The sequence below is a fragment of the Galeopterus variegatus genome, unplaced genomic scaffold (assembly GCF_000696425.1).
Source record: "Galeopterus variegatus unplaced genomic scaffold, G_variegatus-3.0.2 Scaffold900, whole genome shotgun sequence".
In the NCBI taxonomy this organism is placed as follows: Eukaryota; Metazoa; Chordata; class Mammalia; order Dermoptera; family Cynocephalidae; genus Galeopterus; species Galeopterus variegatus.
The window spans coordinates 201,536-212,625 of record NW_007727011.1 but is presented as its reverse complement, the minus strand read 5'-3'; the positions used below and the strand labels follow the sequence as shown (position 1 = coordinate 212,625).

At 32.9% G+C, this 11,090-nt stretch overlaps 1 protein-coding gene across 3 annotated transcripts in view; it reads left to right on the top strand.

Annotated features, from left to right (window-relative positions):
• PDGFC (platelet derived growth factor C) overlaps positions 1-11,090 on the top strand; it is a 242,926-nt gene that overhangs the window by 123,840 nt on the left and 107,996 nt on the right. The window contains exon 2 of one of the 3 annotated variants that reach the window (XM_008573306.1): positions 8,925-8,985. The exons of the other annotated variants lie outside the window; for them this stretch is intronic. The gene's annotated coding sequence lies outside the window, so the exon portion shown is untranslated. The remainder of the gene's footprint in view (positions 1-8,924; positions 8,986-11,090) is intronic. 3 annotated transcript variants of the gene reach the window in all.

Below are 11,090 nucleotides of genomic sequence, written 5' to 3'. Positions count from 1 at the left end.
GAATTAAAATATTTTAATTCTTATATATTTAGTTCTTATATAAAACATAAATATGTATCTATTGAGTAAAAATGGTTGAAAGCTTTTAAATAGCTGAGAGTAGTAATAGATGAGGTCTCTTACACGTGGCCAATTTACACATGGTAAATTTCTTCATTTTAACTTTTTGATTATATCTGCACATTTTTTATCTTTGGTCAAATTTGTAAATCAAAAACTCAGAATTATGCATTAATTTTTTGGTTAGACTCACTTGGTCCTTGTGATTACTTTTTTATTTTTTGATCTGCAGTTTTTGCCAAAATTTTTTTTTAAATAGAATCCTTTTTAAGCCTGCTTATCTATACATTTTCTACATTTGTTCCAGTTCCTGCCATTCATTTCTGTTTTAGTGCTAACATTTGCAATGAGTTTCTTATGCACTTGCCGTCATAAACTGATTAAAACCCCTGTGGTTGGCATCTACTTAAGAGAAGTTGCAGCTGCTACTACAAGCTGAGCAGTTAATAGGAAGGAATACTAAGGATTAGGCCTTTCCCTGTGCACATTGTTTTTCTTGCATAAACTCTATACACGTAAGAAAAGCTCCTGCTTGTGAACAGTCATTCTGTTTACCTATAGGATTTTCTCTGTACATTAACTTTTTGAATGATTCAGTATTCAGTGTTTTCTGTTGTCTTTTCACCATTAACTTTTCCTTTGTACAATTTCTTTAGTGAAATTTTACAACAGCTTTACAAGGCATAGCTTCTTTTATCATGTAAGTATAGTAAAACATAATACACAAATAAATTACGTTAAAATCGGTTTAAAGTTTGGAAAACTGTGTGAACATGTAGTGGTGAGAAAGTCACTTAGTTACCCTTAAGAAATGGCTCTCTGTTAAAAAGATTCTTCATCTTCTTGGTGTTTACTTATCAACTGCTTAGGGTTGAGCTTTCTTTTGAAGCATTAATCCTATATTTCATTTTAAAAAAATGTTTGGATTAATAAGCCTCTGGAAGCAACTTTGTAATATCAATTTATTTATAGGCAAGAAGGATAAATGCCATTTTAAAAAAGCAGGGATAATACCTTGTTTCAAGAAGATTATAGAGAAAAGTTAATTTTATAGAAAAAGCATACCTGAAAGGAAACTTTCTTAAAAGTAGAAGATAATAATACATAGTGTGCTCATCTTTTCATTCAAGATTTCAGACAAAAATATTTCCTTAAGTTCACATCAGCCTTACAGTTTCGTAAAACTGTGAAAGATTGTCTGTTTTGGAATACTTTAAATAAATTCTAATGAGATTCGTTTAGGTGAGATACACGGATAAGAGGAGGAAGGAGAGGAAAAAGAAAATGCTATTCAGGTATAACAAGGGGAAAGAAGAATCATTAAATTAAAGGGTAATAAATATGTACAAAGAAGTAACGGGAAGAAGGAGGCATGATGTGGGAAATAAGAAAATCATGTTTGTTAAGTAGACTGTCGTAATTTATTACTGGCTCCTGGCTATGATCTCATTGTTATTAGGTATTCTCTTAATGGATAGGAAGGAGGATTACAAAATCATAAAGCAGCTAAGACAAAGTCTGACAATTATATAGTTACATTTAAGACATGTTGTTAGAAACATTTAGATTTATTAATTGAACAAATATATATTGGGTATTTCCTATGAGCAATGTACTATTCTAATTGCTGGGGGTTTAGCAATAAACAAGACAGACAAGATCTGTGCTTTCAAGGAACTTACATTCTGGAAGGGAGAGAAGGACAATAAAGCAATCTTATGTTACATAAGATAATTTCAGAGAGTTGTAAGTACTAAAGAAAAAATAGTAATGTGAAGAACCCATGATAAATATAACACACAAAAAAGATTCCATTCATAACAACTATAAAATTGCTACTTTTTAATTTGTCCATTAAAAAAGCATGCAAGAGATTTGCGAAGATAATTCAAATAATTAAATAGTAGCTGGAGAACTATTAAAGGCTATGAGTGTGACTTAAACTAGGGTAGTGTATCTTTTGGTGATGGATGAGGGAGCCCAGATTTAGAAAATTTTAACATATGCATTGCTTGAAGATGACAAAACTCTACTAGGATGAATGGCTGGAAAACTGAAGCTTTATTAGAGAAGAGGAAGAATACTATATCAGCAAGACGAATAGTTCTTTTTTTTTTTTTTTCCTTTTTGTCTTTTTTCGTGACCGGCAACCCTCAGTGTCGCGCCCGTACCGGACCGGGACCAGCAACGGTATCGCAACCCTCGGTGTTGCGCCCGCACCTTGCTCAGCCAGTGAGCGGCCGGTCTGTACGTAGGATCCGAACCCTGTAGCAGTGCGCCACCGGGCCGGCCCAAGACGAATAGTTCTTACTGAAGACAATTGCAAAGACACCAGGAACTAACATGTATTGAGCATTAAACGTGTGCTAGGCTATGTTTCATTTAAAACTTACCTTGGCCGGTGGGTTAGGTCAGTTGGTTAGAGCTTGGTGCTGATCACATCAAGGCACAGGGTTCAATTCCTGTTCTAGCTAGTTGCCAAAATAAATAAATAAATCTTATGTCAAGCAGTAGTGTCAGAAACAAAAGTTAAAGTCAAAATGATGAGATTTATAGGCTAACTGGCTGGTGAAATGGTGATTCTATGAATAGGAATTAGAAAATGAAGTAGATAAGGAACTACATAAATTGATCATGAGTTTAGAGTAGGGTGCATTGAACTTGAAGTGGCACTAAGACACTAGGTAATGTAATTTTGTGACTAGGAACAAAGTTCTGAACCATTGCTATAGATTTAAAGAGCATATATTTATGAAGCTTTATTTAAATGCAAGAAATATTTGAGATCATCAGGGATTTGAAATTACAGAAAGAACACTGAGGATAGAATCTTGGAGACGAAACAACTCCAGGTTTAAAAGAGCACAGTGCTATAGAGTATCTAACACAGGAATGCAAGTAGAAGTGGTGCCATATAACACCATAGGGAAAGCTCTGGAAAGATCAATCAGTAACTTCCATATTTTCCCATTCGTGGTTGGTGGCTCATTGATAGAAAATAGTTATAAAACCAGTCTCTGTAAATGTATGTATCACTTATCTTTTTAGTTGTACTAAAAAAAGAATATGCTTTGAACTTTGGGAGAGTTGCTTTTACATAATCCTTTTTGTTTTTCCATGGGTGTTTTGCTCATAGTAAAGCATTATTAGGTTGATCTTCTACCAGATGTACTGACCCTTCCTTTGCTGTTTTCAGTATTGGTGACAGATAATCCTTAAGTAGCAATGTCTGCACAGAGCTTGTTTTCAGAACAATTTATTTTCTCAGCAGTAAAATTTTATTTGACTTTAAAGTGATCTGTGAAAGGTTTAGTTTCCAACTCAAAAATTAGTTTTACGTTAAATATTTCATTTGAAGCTCCAAAATGCTTCCCTTTCTTTTTAGTGACAGGTATAATTGTCACTAAAACTTTTAGATACATGACATTCCTACTATTTAATATACTACCATTTTTATCTGGCCGACCCCGTGGCGCACTCGGGAGAGTGCGGCGCTGGGAGCGCAGCGCGCTCCCGCCGCGGGTTTGGATCCTGCATAGGGATGGCCAGTGTGCTCACTGGCTGAGCGCGGTGTGGGTGACACCAAGCCAAGGGTTGCGATCCCCTTACCGGTCACAAAAAGGACAATATATATATATATATATATATATATATATATATATATATACACACACTACCATTTTTGTCAAAAAATATTTATTCGTTTAATTTCCTTATGTGACATTACTTTGTCAGTGAGTTAAATGATTTGGACTTTTGTACTTGAATCTAAATATCACATTTTTATTTTACACTTATATAAATTCTTAGCAATTCCATCAATTCCTTTGTATTTTGGGTTTATAGTTTTAGATTTATGAATTCTGTTTGATATAGAAAAAAATATTAAAACTAGCTATTATTACACATTTGTGAACAAGAGCGACAAATTACCTAAAATATGAGCCTCATATAAAACTTAAATATATATAGTACTGTTTTCTTTAAAAAAAAAAATATATATATATATGTATGCCATTATCTTTTTAATCTCCTTTATGAAGTAGAAAGGTGATGTTGGTCAAGGGGTACAAAGTTTCAGTTATACAAGATGAATAAGTTCTGGAGATCTAATGTACCACATGGGGACAATACTTAAAAATAATGTATTATGTATTTGAAATTTGCTAAGAGGATAGATCTAACATTAAATCTTCTCAACAACTTTACCCCACCTAGCCCCCCACATACATATACACAAATACTAACTATGTAGAAGTGATAGATATGTTAATTTTTTTAAAAAGTCTGGTGAAAGAGTTTATTTATATTTTTATAATAATTGTTTAAGAACCAAAAAAATAAGAACATATACAATCCTTGTGTTTATTACTTTTCAACCTGACCAAATGAGGTTTTTTGCTGTCATAAAAAAAAAAATAGAGGAAAACTTCTAATGTCTTAAGTTATCTTCTGAAAACAAAGCACTATCAATTCAGTCAGAAAAAAACTAGGATCAAATTAAATCTATTTTATTCTACCTGACCCACCAACATGGCTCAGGAGAACCACTGCTCATTTTAAAATATATGAACTCTGTTACTGCACACCCTCAGGGTCCTGTTCAGTCTCTAGAGAAGGAAGTGCTCTGCCATGAATCCATGTCTGCAGTTAGGAGTATCTTCCCTGGTGGGGCTCATGATTGTTATTAATTTTTTTGTTCTTTCAATTTGTAATGTCTTAATCTAGTTAGAAGCTTTTTTGCTTGGAAGACTGGTGGTACTAAAGTCTCCACGGTGTTGCTGTAAGATAGATCATGTGAGTGCCTAACAGTTTCCAGCTCACTACAGGTGCTCCAAAGTTGGTAACTGCTCTTGTCATTTGCACTTAAAAATCAATAGAGCAAATAAATTCTTCCTTTTGAAATGTAGGAGTGCAATTGAATATGTACAATATTATTTTATTAATACATTTCTTGATAACAAATCTTCAAAATTTCTCCAGAAAATTGAATATGTTTTTAAGTTAAAGAATGTAAAGAATTCTTGGGTTGTTCTAAATTACACATTGGAAATATATTTGTCCAAACAGTATATTAAATACTTTTATAGAGTTTTTTTGGAAGTTTGTGAAATGTTGTCATTTTTATATAAAAAAAATCCTACACCTGCTATATCAGTGTGTGTGAGTGTGTGTATGTGCACACACGTGCATATTTTTTCAAATACCACTTAGTCCTTCTGATCCTGGAATGAAAAACACATTATTTTATTTGCTTTATAATGGAAAAGTTATTTTTATGGAAAGTGTTCTTAACTTTGATTTCATAGATAAAAAGTTTCATAGATAGCTTCTGGGGACTGGGTGAATAATCTGAAATTATGTGCTATTGTGTGAACATTATGAGAGTATATATTTAGATATATAATTTTCTGGTTTGCACATCCATACTTTTCATCAGATTCTCAAAACTTTCTCAAGCCAGTGGTTTAAAAGAATCAAAAAATAGCTTTTGTTTTTAAGTACTTGCTTCAGAAGTTTAACATACTTGAGGAATTTTTAAGGTTAGTTTTATAACTGGAACAATTATAAAGGAACAGAGGATTATAGACATTATTTAGCAAATCATGTTAAGGTTTATTTTTGCTTCAAAAACATCCTTTATCATTATATTTTTTCTGTCTAGGTCACCCTACTGGCATGCTCTTTACTATAATGGTGTTGCTATGTTATACTACCGTACCACAATACTTACAGTCACTTCTAAACATTGCCTTTTATACCTCACATCTGGCACGGAAAAATAAGTCTGTCTAAAACAAATTTTTGGTCTTGGAATTGTGGTAAGGAAAGGAATTGCAAAGAGAAACTCTCAAATTTGTCATTGACTAGTATATATGTGTTTCCCAAATCTGGCTAAGAGAATTGGGAATTTTATTTTTAAAACAAATACTTAACTTTTGATTTCAGAAAGAAGAAAATAATTTCTTCCTTGCATTTATTACAAGTTTAATTTTAGAGATCTTGAAGATCATGGTGAGGGAATTCCAAATATGGATTTAATATAATTAGATTCCATAGAAACAGATTTTATGACATGGCAATTGGTTGCTGGTATCTTTTCATATAACGTGAGGAATCTCAGTCAATTCTTAAGCCAGTGACCTTCAGAAAGCAATGATAATCCAGGAATCAACCCATATGTCATCCTTTTTATCTACCAGATGTTCTTTGTAAATATTTTTGCACGTTAAATATGGGCCTTTTTTTCTTAGACAGTCCAGCTGGTCAACAAATATTTATTGAGTGCCTATTGTGTGTGAGGCATTGTGCTATGCTTTAGGGGATACAATAATAATTAAAAAAAAAAAAAGAAAAAGAAAAGAAAACAAAACAAAACAAAAACCTAGGCAAAATCCATGATCTTTCAGAGTTTATTAATTAAATTATACACTAATACTTTAAAAGCTAAATAGCAAAATAAGTAAATGAATATATATGTTAGACTTGCATTCTTTGTGAGGGACATGAAGCTTTTACTTTTAGTATAGTTTCATTTTTCCTGAGAAAAGTTTTTTAACCATAATCATTAAATACATTTTAAATGATCTCTTATCTTTTCTAAATTAATATGGAATTTACTACTTTTTAAGGAGTACCAAATTCTGGAAGTATGCTTACAATTAGAACTAGAATTAATGTCAACCCTATTAATCCAATCAGTGGAATGGAGCCAGAATCCAGCAAATCAGTAATACCTGGTAAAATTGTCTCCCGCTTCACTGGTAGTATTAGAAACATCTCACAAATAACCCATTAAAAAACAGTTTAACCGTTATTACGATCATATTATTTACTAGTTAAAGGTATTAAGATCATTGTTGTTTCTGTTGTTTTAACCTATTTTGAAATAAAGTACTGTAAATGTAATGGATATTACCAAGTTTATGAAAACAAACATGCTACTCAGTGGGCTAAATTGAACAACGATGCAAATTAGAAAACATATACTTAAGAACTACTCACACAGATATCCAGGTTAAAAGATTTCCTGGAGTAATGTGATGTTAGTGGAAAGAGAATAGTATTTAGATTCAAAAGATCTGGATTGAAGATTAACGTTGTCATTTATCATTAGGATACCCATATGTCCAAATTTTCTAGGGATGGCCATGGTTTATGTCTGTTGCCTGACACAATTGATTACGGCACTCTCTTTCGTTCTCAAAAATGTATTTGTTTGTCAGCACCACGCTCAGCCAGCGAGCGAACCGGCCATCCCTATATGGGATCCGAACCCGGGGCCTTGGTGTTATCAGCACCGCACTCTCCCGAGTGAGCCACAAACCGGCCGTTGGAGAGTGCGGTGCTAGGAGCGCAGCAGCACTCCTGCCCCGGGTTTGGATCCTATATAGGGATGGCCGGTGCATTCACTGGCTGAGCGCGGTGCAGCCGGTCACAAAAAAAAAAAAAAAAATGTATTTGTTTGGACAAGAAATTGTGTGGTCACCTTATTTATTGTGACAACTAATTCTGTTTTCACAGAAATAAAATGCGTGTGAAACATTTAGTTTTTAAGGTTGTCAGACCTGGAAAAAACTTAGGAATAAGAAAGTATTTTGCAATCTGAAAATTATTTTAAGAACTATAAAAAGGTATATAAATATTAGTATGCTCATTTGGGAAGCATGATTAAAGGTGATTCTATGAAAGAGAGAAATTTTATTTTTATTATGTCATTCTTAAACAAATTGGTATTACTTTTATTTGATTAGTTGTGTAATGCTTATTTTTTCAAAGTGTGTTGTGTTGAAATCAAGTCATAGATCATGACTACAACAAATATTGAAACCTGACTTTGCTTTTGGTAAGGATAAGAGATAGATTCCATTTAATTAAAAATTCAATAGCGGTACTAAACTGAGTGAGAAAAATGGAACCAATTATTGCATAATTTCATCAGTGTTCAATTCAGCTTTGAATGTTGTTCAGTTTGCTTCTTTATCATGTTCAAGAGGTACTTCAATGTCCTATTAGCTTTCAAAAATGATAATAATTTTATTTTCATGTCATTATAAGCAATTACAAATTTTAATGCTTTTCCTTATGAATTTGATCTTAAGTATGCAATTCTCAAACAAAAACATTGTCATGTGGCCCTATTCCTGATTCCTGTTTTATTTCAGATCCATTTAAATTCTAAAAAAGGTTGCACCTTAGCTTTTTAAATTTCTTCTTGGAACTCCGTTGGAAGACTTGTATTAATTTGAAACAAAATGAAACAAATCCAGTTTTTCCACTAGCAAATGAGCTTCCAATGTCAAGGTTCTTTTATCAATAGCAAGAGGAAACTAATTCAACTTAAATCTGAGAAGCCATTAACTGGCCATCAGGAGGACTGCAGAAACTTGACAAGCAAGAGTCAGCTTGCCATATGGCACTTTTAAAAATATAGTTTCTGGAACAAGATGTAAGGGGATAATAATTACTACTTCACAGGGTGATTAAAAGCATTTAGTAGATGATATATATGAAAGCATCTGGCCAGTAACCTGCAATTTTGAGTGGGTATTCAATAGACATTAGTTGAGTGAATGAACAAGATCTGGGAAGAATGAAGAGTCAAGGGGATATATCATACCAAATAATGCTCTTTCTTTTATTTTTTTCTATGCCAGCCAAGACCCTCTCCCTTAAAGATTAGTACAAATGACCATGACAGTTCATTAGACTGACTCAGATAATTATTTTTACAAGCTTATGTGTCTTTTCAATCATTCAAATTTTTTTTACCTCCAAAATCTGAAATTGAAGATTCTGAACCACCTAGATTAGGATTTGAGGTCACCCAAAGACTCAATTTTACTATCTCCATCTACTGGCAGGGAGGAACTATACCCAAGCATCTGGACTGGCATAGAAAAGAGGAGAAAGAACATTTAAAAGGTAAGCAAAATGCATATTTTTATTTACTCTGAATTTTTAAACTTTTCTTATCATACATTTTATTGTACTGTCACATAATTAAGGTTGATATAATGAACCATCTTAAAGCAAGAGAATTTGTTTAGGTGGTACAGTACTTTTATCTGGCTCTTCAACATGAACAATGTAGACTTGAATGCCTTCCTTTCATAATGGGAGTCTTTTCTGTTTTTGCACTTCTAAATTTCTATCCAGTGCTCTAAATTTCTTCATTCCAGTGCTCCATTGCTGTTTTAAAATTCCTAATAATCTTTAAACTGCAGTGTACCTATTGAAATGTCTATATTCCCATTTTTGCATTTTCTGACATGTTAAAGATAATTTTACCCAGCAAATTTTTTTGACTGTTATGATTTAGAGAGAGTAGAGATATGTTTCTCAAGGTGTAATTTATTATTCTGGTGTTTTTAATATTTTTTTCACTCTTCATTTATAGTTTGGTGGAAAGTAGTGAATAACATTTTCCTGTTAATTGATGAATAAAAGTCTTAATACATATCTATGTCAGTTTTTAAAAAAATTTGGTATTTTGCTTCATCAGAAATCTTTTGAAATTGTATTGGTTCACTTTTAACAAGATTATAACACTGTGATCAAACTTTATAGTATGGTAACTGCTATTACATAAATACTTTGATGGTTTGTGTGGCTGCGCAGTAATAGATTTCTGTAAGTTTAAATCATGTATTTTACATGATTAGTATAGGTCTTCTTAAGGCTTATATTATACATCTCTTTCTTTCAAAAGCCCAATCTCAAGTTGAGAATAGGAGGAACAGCTGTTTGTCAAGGTAATTAGTATTACGAAAATTGCCATAATTAAATTAAGTATAATTTGTACTTTGGTTCCTCTTGGTTTTCTTCTGTCTGCACCCCCTCTCCCAGCTCCTCCCAGGAGGCATTTGTCCTTACCTTTGTTCCACTTCTTTGGACAATGTTACATTTCTTTCAGAAGAGGAAGAAATGGACGGATTTATAAGGAAGATGGGTGGAGAGTTTTCAACTTCAAAATTAGATTTCATGGGCAAGAATTTTCAAGGAAGTGCTGTGTTCAGACAGGTCTGTTCACTCGCTGGGAAGTCATGAATGTGGCTGGTTCATTTGCTGGCTGGGGGATTACACTCATAAACAGTGCACATGCTGTAAAGAGGGTTTCTCCAATCTCCTTGTGGCATCTGACAATGTCCAATATGACAGACATATCCTCAAAGTCTTCCTCGAGATTAGAACATAAGGACGTAGAAGGAACTAGTGATCATGGGGTGTTAGAGAATAATCTCACCTCACAAATGGAAGTTCTAGCGGCCGTTGTAAGTCAATGCAGTCCCTATTTTGAGTAAAAGTATATATCTTCTTGAATCTGTTTCACTCTCTGTTTCAATACTTCTTTTTAGTCTTCTTGCCCCTTGATCTTTGGATTGATTTTAAAGCCATTGTTATAAAGCTAGCTGTTGCTAAAGAATCCTGCTAATGGTTATATTCAAGCCAATTCTGGAATCACATTTATATTTTTTTCATATTTTATATCACTTTAATATTGACAATAATTGTTAAGAGTAGAGTAGGAAACACTGTTTTCCAGCAGGGCAGAATGGTTGTGACATTCATGAGCATATTTTGTTTATACTTAGCCTATGAGGGGCAGTCATGTCCCAGGATAATTGCTCTTTATCCTGATAAAGTCATGTGGAATTACTGCTGAAACCAAAGCTCTTGCTGCAAGTATAACTTATACTTCTCAAATATTGCTTATTGAAGTGCCAATGCTTTATCACCTTTTGACATTTAATAACATATAAAACATAACTTAGGAGGTCTTAATGTGTATAGAAGTGACAAAATTTGTTATTTTTCTTGTTTTTTGATAGCATTCATAAGAAAGTCTCAGTCTCATTACATATACATTGTGTGCATTCATATTTGAATGTCAAATGCTAAATATAACACAAAGCAGTAAAGTCTCATTTTTCAGCAATAATGTATTAATATATTAATACCGAAATAAATATATTCCGATTTCATCGTTTCTTAGGATTTTTTTTTTTTTTTTTTTCTTTTTCTTTTTC